At 42.9% G+C, this 12,213-nt stretch overlaps 1 protein-coding gene across 3 annotated transcripts in view; it reads left to right on the forward strand.

Annotated features, from left to right (window-relative positions):
- The first annotated feature begins 6 nt into the window (after nt 1–6).
- The window catches only part of MAPK4 (mitogen-activated protein kinase 4), a 178,710-nt gene continuing 166,503 nt past the window's right edge, over nt 7–12,213 (forward strand). For all 3 annotated transcript variants that reach the window (XM_017877536.1, XM_017877535.1, XM_017877543.1), the window contains exon 1: nt 7–114. The gene's annotated coding sequence lies outside the window, so the exon portion shown is untranslated. The remainder of the gene's footprint in view (nt 115–12,213) is intronic.

Below are 12,213 nucleotides of genomic sequence, written 5' to 3' on the forward strand. Positions count from 1 at the left end.
CGGGAGCTTGCCGCGCGCCAGGGCTGGGACCGGCCTGGCCGAGCGCGCCGGCGACGCGGCCGCAGACAAAGGGCGGCTCGTGCCCGGGCCGCCGCGCTCTCGGGCTCTGCCTCGGTAAGTGGCTCCCCCTCCGCTGGCTTTCTCCTCCCGCCGCCTGCGCCCCTCGGAGTTCGGCGGGCTCCGGAGAAGCGGGGAAGAGATGAGACTTCCTCGCACTGTCTGCCTCCCCACCTCACCCTAACAGTAAGCCCCCCAGGCCAAGCCACTGCCAAACTAGCGAGTTTCCGAGCGGCGGGGGTCTCCCGCGAGACCCGCCCGTCTGCCCTGGGTGACCTCCTCGCCCGCGGACCGCGCGCCGGTGCTGTCCCCGACCCGTTTGGGATGGGAGGTTGCAGCTGGGCTCCCTGCGGTGTGTTTAGGGAAGGAGGATGCAGGGGCCGGGCCCCGCGAGGGGACCTCACCCCCCAGGGACAGTCCGAGCGCTTGGGGTCGCCGAGGGGCGGTTCACACTGCGAGTTCAGATTTGGATCGCGGTTGCGGGGTCTGCCCCAGTCCCCGATTATCCTCCCCTCCAGCCTCTCCCTTCCTTGTTCAAGGGTTGATACAGAGCCCTCTCCCCTCGCCACCCGACCGAGGCGCCCACACTCCCGGTCGGTAGCCCCTGGGAGAAGGGGAGTGGGGGGACTCCGCCGCTTTCGCCGCTTGGCGACCCAGAGCTCCAGCCTGCCAGAGAGGGCAGCGGCTCGGGTTTGACATCCTGGGTCCCGGGCCGGCTCCCCCAGCCTCCTCCCGGGTTGCTCTCTATCAGAAAAGCAATCGCAAGTCCGACCGGCTTTTGCTTTTGTTCTGCCTGCTACTTGCTGGAATCGTAGGTAAAGCCGGGGTGGGCGGATGCCAGGGAGGGGGCTGTGGCGGGAGTTCCAGATGCGGCCCCGAGATGACCATTGGAGGAGGCGGCTGTTTCCCGCCCCTGGGTGGGGAATGGATTCTGATCGCTAATCGATACCTTGGAGCCAGCAGTGGGTCAGCAGCGTCCCGAAAGAGCGCAGCGGCCGCATACTGTCACGCGCCTTTCCAGCACTCTGGAAAGCACTACCTCGAGACGTGCATTTCCATTCATGGATCTGTGCCTGGTGGTTGATTAATGTCACCCCTGCCTGGGTTCTCTAAGGAGGAGTGTCCGCAACTGTTCAATAGCCATTTACTGGGAGGTTACTGTGTGCAAGGCAGCTATCTTACAATAACCTTAATGTAAAAGATACTTATTGAGCACCTACTGTGTGAAAAGCAGGTATACTACAAACTTTTCAATTGAATAGATACGTATTGAGCACCTACCCCGTGCAAAGGTGAAGTGTCATGACTGTTCTCAATGTGACAGATATTTATTGAGTACCTACTATGTTCAAGATAGCTATGCTATGACCTTATTCTAATAGATATTTACTGAGCACCTACTAAGTGCACCAGGCTTTTTTGCTGAAGGGTTGCCCAGTGTACTTTTGGGGTACAGATAGAAACAAGGGAGAGAAAATATAATATCTTCTGACCCTTGAGTCTTCAACTCCTTTAGTGACCTGCATTTTAGCCTTTCCGAACCGCTTGTGTGGTACATGAAGGGCTGGTCGTCTACACTTGAGGGTACACTTCTATGCTTGAGGGTTTGTCAGACAGGAGCAGGGCTGAATAGTAAAAAGTCTTGCCTGGAACCTCTTTCCAATTCAGTTTCCTTGCATTAGAAAAGTCAGTTTCTTTGCGTAAAGCTCCATGGAGTTATCACAGGGAATCAAAGGGCAAAGCCCTAATGCTCAAAGGGACAGAGAATCTGTGCTGGAGACGGACAGACAAAAAGACACCTCCTAAACAAGGAAGGAACCAATAGAGGAAGGGAGAGAGAAGCGTGAAGACAGGGCCAGCTGAACCTTCTAGCTCCTTACTCCAAACTGATACCAGTGGTGTTGGTGTGAGAGAGTCTTTAAGTCCCATCATTGCCCATGGCTGGGGCCCTAGGACTGGAATTAAATAGTTTTCCTGCTAAGAGATTTGATGAATCTGTTACTCTGATAATCAGGATCTTGAGATGCACTGGAATATCCAGACTGGCAAGAAAATCATATCCGTTAGCAAATATTTGAGTATTTACAATGCAGTATAGGCATTTATCAGGGAAACGTAGTCTAAGATGTAGTCTTTGTCTTAAAGAACTCTGGTTCACGAGATAAACATGTAAAATGACAACTTGGGCAGCATATATAAAAAGCCAGGAGCAAATTCCTCCTGGAATTTAACATAAAAAATACTCTCACCACATGGAACTGTGGTTTTTCTCTTATCAGACATTGAGAACTCTCTACGTGCCTTGTATGTTTATCTTTTTGCCTTGGCCTCTGGAAATTCCTGGTAACAGCTTTATCCCAGCTTCTTGGTACAATGATTTTTTTTCTCCCTAAATTATTTCTGAGACCTCCCTTTTTAATTGTCTATAAAAAAAACTATATTACAGTATTTTTGTTGTGAACTTGAAAGCCTCTCTGAAATCTTTTCTGTACGTAAGCCCATTATGAAAGATACATAGAAAATATGGTAAGTACTAGACGAATGTGCTTATAAGAAAAGGGGGAAAAACTGTCAGGAATTTACAGAGAAAACAAATGGGCTTTGCAAGATGAAATAGGATTCAGATGGGCAAAGACAACTAACGAAGACTTTCCTCCCAAATTGAGGGAAATAGTGTTGGCAAAGGTGTCAAGGAAAACAAATTGTCTTTAGAGTAGTTTAGGCATTTGATAGATCTTCCTCTGGAATACTTTCCTTTCACTCAACACACAAGTGCTGCTGGAATATTTTACTGTGTCAAGGACTATGATAGGTGTCAGGTGGGGGGCATCACCCACAACCAGTTGAGGCTCAGCATGATCCCACAGCTGGCCAGGACCTTGGTCTCCTGTCCTGGCTGTGGGGTAGCACTGCCCTGCATCTCAGCCATTCTTTCAAGCATTCCTGGAGTTTTTTCACCTGAGCTGAACTTGACTGTAATCTTCTTCAAGGCCAAGAATGTGACTTTTTTTTTTTTTTTTTTTCTCTACATCCTTCCCTCCTTGCAGGCTCAGGCAGAAAGAGTCGCTAGGGTAGGTGACACTTATTTTAGTGACCTCTATTGCCCATTTCTTCACCCCTTCCTGGCCTCATCAGGGCCTGCTGTCTGCTCTTCCTCTCCATCACTTTCAGCTGTTCAGAGCCTTTCACGGTATGAAAACTGGTCTCAGGGGAAAACCAATCTGTCATCAGTCACTTTCTCTTGAATACGAATGTAGGTCACTGTGTTCTCTCTTCCAGGGGTCTTTGCACTTTAAGCCTCATTATGGAATGAAAGGCTGTGTTCACCATGAGACAATGTCAGGCACAGACAAGTGGGTGTCAGAGGTAATTGGGGAGGCAAAGTGCCTTTCCTGGTGCTCCTGAAACCACCGCCTCCTCACGTAGCCAGTCTTGGCAAGGGTCCTTGCAGTCCCATGATTCATGAAAGTCTGGAGGCTTCATTGCTGTTTATCATGGTGCAGTGGTTGAAGTCAGATAGTGGCTCTCTGTGAGCCACCTGCCAGCTTGGCCCTCATACATTCCACTCCAAAGTTTAAAGCTTTATTCTTTGCAGGGAGAATCCTTGCTTCCTTACCTACATGTGCCCATTATTTTAAGGCAGTGATTCTCAATCTGGGCACTGTTGATGTTATGGGCCAGATAAGTTTTTGTTGTGGGGAGCTGTCCTGTGCATTACAGGATGCTTAACAGTATCCCTGGCCTCTGCCCCCTAGATGCCAGGAGCACCATACACCAGCCTGCTCCCCAAGTTGTGACAACCCAAAATGTCTCCAGCCATTGCCAAGTATCGCCTTGGAAACAAAATCACTGCTACTTGAGAACCACTGTTCTAAGGGTTATTGGTTATTATGTATCATGCCATATAAGAGAGGCCTTATCTAATGTAATTCAATTCTTTTCAATAAAGAGAAACTAATACATGTGTAATTAACATGGCAGAACTTTTCATATAAGTAACTTCATAAATTAGAATAAATACCTCTTTTTTCAGACCTCATATCCTAATCTGGTTATTGTATTAAGTTAATCTTTTGAAGCATGAAACCTCAAATTTTTCTAGTGTGGCTGATTTATATACCAGAACTGTGGGTAGCAGAACTGCATTACCCACAAGATCTTCCCAGCCTGCTACTTGAGCAGTGCCTGGTAAACCACCAGCCAGGGAGGAAAATGGCAGAGGAGGATTCAGTTCTGGTGGACTTGGTGCTTATGTAATTTGATGGGCCCTCTTTAAGGAAAAGACAAAATGATAAGGGGAGCACATTGCTAGGACACCTCCCAGGCCTTGGAAGGGTCTGGCGAGGACAAATGATGGGCTCTGAATTTAAGTTTCATTAGCTTCGTGGGAAAGCAGTCTTTGGGAAAGGTTTTGAGGAATGACTGGACAGCTGTGTCTGCAAGAATAGGAAACTAGTCCTACCTATGACTGATAGGAGCTAAGAGAAGCTTCTCAAAGTGTTGACTTAAATTGAAAGCACAGATCAAAATGGAATTGTTAAATCCGGGGTGACCTGTATTTCTGTTAACACCTACCCTCAAAAGTAAGAACTTCCATATCGTCTGCAACCCCAGGTCCACATTAGCAGCATCATAGGTGAAATGAGGGGCAGGGTTCATTCCGGTTTAGCAGGAGGCTCTGCGTTCCACTAGTGGGTAGTAGTAACTTACTGCACCTTATAAACGAGGTTGCTCAGTGCTGAAGTTATTGCCTCGGGAAGTGAATGAAACTCTTTTTCAGGTCACTCTAATGGTATTTGAAGAGTTTATAATAGGAGTACATTGATTCAAACTTTTCTTTTGGAATACCTGAGCCTGGGATGAGACGTCCTTGCATTAAAACCGGCCAGGCAGGAAATACTTGCCCCCTTATTTTGGGGGGACAAGTAATTTAAGTACAGTCATGTGCTACATAATGACATTTCAGTCAATGAAGGGCTGCATGTGGGACTGTGAAACTGTAAGATTATAATACTATATTTTTCCTGTACCTTTTCCGTGTTTAGACATATTTAGGTGTACAAATACCATTGTGATACAGTTGCCTACAGTGTTCAGTACAGTAGCGTGCTGTACAGAGTTGTAGCCTAGGGGCAATAGGCCATACCATATAGCCTGAGTGTGTAGGCGATTCCATCCAGGTTTGTCTAAGTATGCTCTATGATGTTCCAATAACCAGGAAATTGACTAATGATGTATTTCTCAGAGTGATGTATGACTGTATGAATTTAAGAACTTAAGATAATAAGGCTTTACAAATGAAACTATAATTCAGACTTCTCATTAATTCATCTTTTTCCTTAGTTTAGATCACCGTAGCTTCAGTGAGGAAGACAATGTTCTAATTGTTGCTTTAGTGTAGAAATGTTAAATATAAATGCCTGGCCCTGCACAAGACTGATCTGGCAATATATCAATGTCTAGATTTAACAAAAATTAAAAATAAGAAATAAGAAACATTCTACATGAAGATTTGCTGTGGTAGAGATTTCCTTTAAAGCATTGCTCGTCTTTCATTTGTATTTAAACAGGTTTGATTTGTATAAAATTTTTCGAGTTGAGACCTGTTTGGAGATTTTGGGTCAAATGTGCACACAGTCACAGAAATTAGACCTGAAAGAGATTTTAGGGGTTTCTGGACAGCCCTGCTTGCCCATTGAATAATTGGAGAAACTGAGGCTGAAAGTGGTTAGATGGCTTGCCAAGGTCACACAGAGATCAGCTGGGAGGCTGGGGCAAGGAGCCAGGAGCTCACCCCATCCCCTTGTCACTCAGTGCTGCTGGGATACCGTTCTTCTGTCTTCCTGGTTGTAGAGTGTGTCGGTGTAGGGAGACTAGGCAGGAAAAGGGTTTGATAACTTGTCTATTTCCAGGGCACCTGATCCTCAGAGAACTACTCATTAATTCAAACTGATTACATCTATGCCAAAGGTGTGTGTAAACACAGGCAGTATTGAAACAATCACAGAAAAACTGAGATGGTTCGATTGGTGGAATGAGATTATTTTATAAAACTTCTTTTATTGCTTTTGTATCATCTTTACAGTAAATAACTAGAATGAAAACATTTATTTGTCTATTTAAAAAAGTAATATGTATTCATTATGGAAGGTGGCAAGAATAATAAACACATCCTACCTGTGATCCTGTGATACTTTAATCTCAATCATATTTTGCTATGTTTATTTTTAGTGTTTTTTCCGGCTCATTTTCAAACTCATTTGAACAATTCAGACCATATTGTATGTATAATTTTAATTGTTCTTGCCTTTTTTTATTAGAATAAACAATGTATGTGTTATTGTGAACATAATTTTTGTGAACATAAACTCTTTGTGAATGTAATTTTTTTGTGTCTTTCCACAATGTCAGAGTGTTATTGATGCTATTTTTTTTTTTACTTTAAATTCTGGGGTACATGTGCAGAATGTGCAGGTTTGTTACATAGGTATACATGTGCCATGGTGGTTTGCTGCACCCATCAACCTGTCATCTACACTAGGTATTTCTCCTAATGCTCTCCCTCCCCTAACCCCCACTCCCTGACAGGCCCCAGTGTGTGATGTTCCCCTCCCTGTGTCCTTGTGTTCTCATTGTTGTGAACTTAATTTTTAATGGCTGCATAATTCAATCCTTAGAAGCTCGTTAATTTACCACAACATTTTGCTATTAGTGAACATTAAGTTTGGTCCTAATTTCTCCCTGCCATCACTGCGTGAGCAACTTTGTGTCTGTGCTTTTTCTACAATTTGGATTGTTTTCTTAGTATACATTCCCAAAGAGTGAAATTACTGAGCCAAGGATGTGTGTGCATTGTGTTCAATGGCTTTACCAAAATAGTGTACCAGTTTACCTTATATTGATAGCATGCTATAAATGATGAAATTTCACCACACCATTGATAACATACTTGTTTTTGTAATTACTAATATGACAAAGTAAAAGTGTCTTTATTGCTTTCATTTACATTTTGCTTACCAATACAGCTAAACATTTTTCTATAGGATTTTTTATAGAACTTTCTCTCTGTGTGTGTGTGTGTGTGTGTGTGGTTTTTTTTGTTGTTGTTGTTGTTGTTGTTTTGGTTAATTATCTATTTGAGTGTAGTGTTTTTTTAAAATAACCTTTCTATAGAAAGTCATTTGTCAAAAGGAAAAACAATAACCTCTGATCTCATAGGTATAGTGGCTATTTTATAAGGAATTCCACTCAACCCTTATGTTCGATGATTCCAACATCTCCAGTGCCATGTTTCAGGCTAAACATTTTGTTCTTAGTCGTAGAGCTGGGTGTTAGTTCCTGAAGCAAGCTTAGATGGAGAGATAGTTGACAGCATTTTTTCTTTTTCACTGGTACATAAAATAATAGTGCTTCATATAATTAGTGATATTTAACATTTCAGGACATTTGATAATTTGAGACTTTGGATAATCATAATAAAGATGACAGGAGTTCAAGAGAGAATTTTTAATTAACTTCTTAAGGTTTTCTGGGATATCAGCAATAGTGGGTCAATTTTGGGACCTCAGATTTTCTGGATCACCCAGATGACATGAAGCCAGACTAGTTTACTTTTTGTTCTCTCTTACTTCTAGGGTCTATCGGGGGTGTCCAAGGGAGAGAATACAGTCATGGGTTCTTAGTTTCTGGTTCTGGTTGGGCCAGTAAAGCCCCTTCCTCATCCCTCTTTTCCACTTATAACTAGAGACAGAAAGTAAAAACCATGGCTTCAGGCTGCTAAAAGCCCAAAATGAAATGAAGCAGAGCAACGACAACAACAACAAAATCAGGTGGGTTGGGCAAGCTTGAAGCCCTTTGGGGTCTTACTCTAAGTGTAAAGTGGTTTACCAGGCCTTAGTGAGGCCCTGGCCTCTTGATTCCATGAGGCCATCAATGCGCTGCTCAGCTTCCTGGCTTCCCGTTTTGGATTGACAAGCCCCTCCAACTGGGTAAAAGTGGCCCCTAGTACTGAGGCCCACATGTCTCGATCTATTTCTTTTCTCACATCTTAAACCTGAAATTCCTCCCTATCTTGTTAGCTTTGTGGTGCTTTTAGGAAGGTTTGTTGTTTGTTGTTAACCTCATCCAGCTTTCTTTGTTGTGTTCACCGGGAAAGTTGGCTCAAATTACCCAGTTCACCACTGCTGGCAGGAGTTGGGACCCAGTCAGATCCATCTTAGAGACTGACAGGAGAGAAACACAAGTGACCAGCTGCTCTTTGCCTGACTGTGACTAGAGAACTTTATCTGCTCCCAACACAACACCCTAGTTGCAGCTGGAAAGCAGAAGTTAGGATGGATACATTTCCACTAACTGGATATAGCCACATGTAGACATATTTCCCTGCATTGATGAGACTAATTCCTCAGGCTGTTCCTAATAAGGCAGGTGACCTGGCTGAGAAGGCAGTCACAGGAGTGCTACCTGGAGCCCCATCTCTAACCTGCTTCTTTCTTCTCACCTATACTGTCCTGCAAAAGATGAGAATTTAGTACCAAGGGAAGTGTTGAGGCAGGAAGATGCTTTCTCTTTCAGCAGCTGTTAAGAAGTAAAAAATGTAGGCTGTATTTTAGCTGGGCAAGTTCCTTCCACTCAAACTGGACCCCAAAATGTTCATGTTGAAGGCAGAACTTCTCTTACATGGCCCAGACAATTCCTTGTAGAGGCTGAACCATCAGGTCCAGGCTAAGAAGTCAAGATAGCCTTTTCAGATGACTCTGCTTGATGCTAAGGTTTGGAGCTTTATGATAGTTTCTGGGTTTTAGAAGCTGCATGCTCAACCACGTGTTCTTGGGATCAGCAGCCACATCTATTTTCCCCTTACCTCCTCCAGCTCTTCCCCCAACTTTCAAGAAGCCAGAGAAGTCTACAAAAAGGAAAGTGTATTTCCTGAGTTTGAAAAGGTTGGGAGTTTGAAAAGGGAGCTTGAGTGGTGGGAACTCCTCATCCTCCACCTTACCACAGCCTCCATTGGCTTTTGGGGTGTGGGAGTGGGGTGGTGGCAGCTTTTATTTTATTTTGAGTACCTTTTTCCCTGGAAACCTTAGAGCTGAGCTATCCCCTCAGAAAATCACTGTCTGCCCAGGGAACCGCATTCTCTTCCCTCACCCTTCAGGCATGTAGTCATTGGGTAAAGAGAAGGAAGGTGTGGGTGTGCCCCTCTGGAAAGGGCCCTGTCTTAGGGGGAGGTATCCCCACTGACTTTCTGGAGACCACCCTATACCATGGAGCCTTTTATGTATTCCACAATAATTTACCCTGCTGATTTTTAATTTCACAATATTTCACACATAGGAAGGACTATAGATAAATTAGTCTACCATATTGCTAGAAATAGAAATCCTCCAATTAGATTTCAGTAACTGTCCATAAAAGAACAAATCTGTAACCCCACTCCCAGGTAATTCTAGACTGTGACCGATCCTTTGGAAGAAATGATAAATGACTTAATTAATTTTGAAGAGGCAAATTTTCTGTTCTCCTGGAAAATGTGCCCTTCCGTGATTATTTTTGGAGGCAGAATGGTCAGAAAGCCCTACCAGCCATAAGAATTTATGAACCATGACATTTGAAAACTTTCAGCCTGAGATGAAGTAAATTAATTCCTCCAACATGATTCACTTTAGGTACAAGCCCAAATTTCTTTTATCAGTAACTTGGGCTCTTAAGGTGATTTTTCTAAAGAGGTATAGTTATTTGAGAACCATCAGGGCCATTTACTGTGTTTCTTTTGTCAAATTTTCCATTTATGTGGATTTGAGTTTTTTCCAGTCATTTCAATACCATCTTGTCTGCTAATAAGAGATAATGTGCTGCCTTTTCAATAATATATGTGAAAGCCACAGAGAGTTCAGACAAAGTTAGCTGAGCAAATTCCTGTACTTATCAGAGACCATGACATCACCTTCAGTATGTGGTGGGCTTTTTACCAAGTGTCCGGAACCTTTAAAGAACTCAGAATGGTGAAGTATTATAGCTCATTCACTAGAAAAAAAGGAACAGAGAAGTTCAGAAATCTGAAATGATTTTATTTGTAAGAGGAGAATAAGGAAGATGATTACTGTAAATCACATAGGAAGAGGAGGTGAGAAATATGTAACAGTGGTGTAACTATGGTGGACTGCTTGTGCTTTCCAGATCAGAGGTGAAAAAATGAAAAATGTCTTATGAATTATTATGAAGTTTCAATGCCTACAGTGTAGGACTCGAAGAGGGCTTTAACGACCCAGCCATCTGCTGTGTAATAAAGCCAGTGAAATATGTGCCATCAAAATGACACAGAGAAGAACGTTAGTGTACACAGAATAGGAGTGAGAGTTTTTTACAGTATGAATGAGAATATATCTAGTAAGTAGTTCTGGGTATGTTGTAGCCTGAATAACTGTCCATTTTTCTATACTTTACTATTTTCTTGAGTTGAATGGAGACTAAGGACAAAAGAAAAAAGACTCAGGTCGTTCTTAAGTTTGTTGGGTGATTCCAAAGTGATAACGCTCTCGGTTGAAGTACTTTAGTTAAAAGCTCGAAGTCTTGTTTCCAAATGTCTATACGCTTTCATTTTTCAAAAGTTATTCAGTGAATTTGTTAATTCTGAAACCCCTCCTTTCTTATGAGCAGTCTTTCTTCTGAGATTCTCATAAGATTCTCAATGTTCTGAAATGAGAATGAACTAGAGGCAGTAAAAAAAATCCATTGGCTTTTCTTTCAGGTTTATTCAGAAGCAGATTCCCAGAATCAAAAATCTATCCACCTATTATGTGCTGAATTTTCTCCCTTCATTAACCAACAAACAACAGTGTTTTACTCTACAATTTGAGTTCAGGATTTGGCTTCCATAATATATTAAGTAACCTTCTAATTTTCTCTTCCACCTCTGCTATTGATAATAAATAATAATCGCATTATTGTTTAATTATCACCACCAAAAGCATTGTCAGATTTCAGTAATCTAAAACTATATTGCCTTAAACTTAGATTATTTGAAATAAGATCTTTCCTCTCCAGTAATGGATACCTAGAAAAGCAGGTGTATAGCTGTCAATACAGGGGACACATGCAGGAGCATGTGCAGTTACGATTACGGGGCAGTCATAAGCTTTTTTCCTAGAAGGACACACAAGACGTTGTTAGTAGTGATAAAGTAAGAAGTGATTGAGGATTGATGTGAGGGAAGGGATTTGTTAGTTTATATTTTACTATTTGATATTTTAAATAATCATACTTAAGTAAATAAGGAGAGAATTAAGAAGGTGGAGAAAAAAGAAGCCACAGTTTATAAGATCCTCTTGTGAATTTAACCTCTAGACCAGGGGTCGCCAATCCCTGGGCCACAGGACCAGTACCGGTCTGTGACCTGTTAGGAACCAAGCCGCACAGCAGGAGGAGAGCAGTGGGCAAGCCAGCAAAGCTTCATCTCTCCTTACAGCCACTCCCCATTGCTTGCATGACTGCCTGAGCCCGTCTCCTGTCAGATCAGTGGTGGCATTAGATTCTCATAGGAGCACAAACCCTATTGTGAACTGCACATGCGGGGGATCTAAGTTACACGCTCCTTGTGAGAATCTAATGTCTGATGATCTGTCACTGTCTTCCATCACCCCCAGATGGGACTGTCTAGTTACAGGAAAACAAGCTCAGAGCTCTCACTGATTCTACATCATGGTGAGTTGTATGCATCTCCCACACCCACCCCTGTACACGGAAAAATTGTCTTCCATGAAATTGGTACCTGGTGCCAAAAGGTTGGGGACCACTGTTCTAGACTGCTTTCTCATTAGAAATTCTGGTTTTTATTCATCATCAGACCAAAATCTATAGGAACGTGGTCAATATAGTTCACATATATCCTCCATGCTTTTGTGTAACTTATATTCTGCACCATTTTGTAAAGTCCTCTAATACCAATGTCTTCTTTGAGCCTCCTAGTGGCGCTGTCTGGTATTTTGAGCCAGTATTATATGATTTCCATTTTACAGAGGGGAAAACTGAAGCTAGGGGAAGATGTGTGGCTTGTCTTAGATGATATAGTTACTACCTGGTTCTCTAGTATTCCAGGACTAGAAGCCACTTTCGATTCCACATCGGCGTTGTTTTATCCCTGGTAAAAATAATTTTGTT

The sequence above is a fragment of the Rhinopithecus bieti genome, unplaced genomic scaffold (assembly GCF_001698545.2).
Source record: "Rhinopithecus bieti isolate Rb0 unplaced genomic scaffold, ASM169854v2 scaffold_9976, whole genome shotgun sequence".
Classification (NCBI taxonomy): domain Eukaryota; kingdom Metazoa; phylum Chordata; class Mammalia; order Primates; family Cercopithecidae; genus Rhinopithecus; species Rhinopithecus bieti.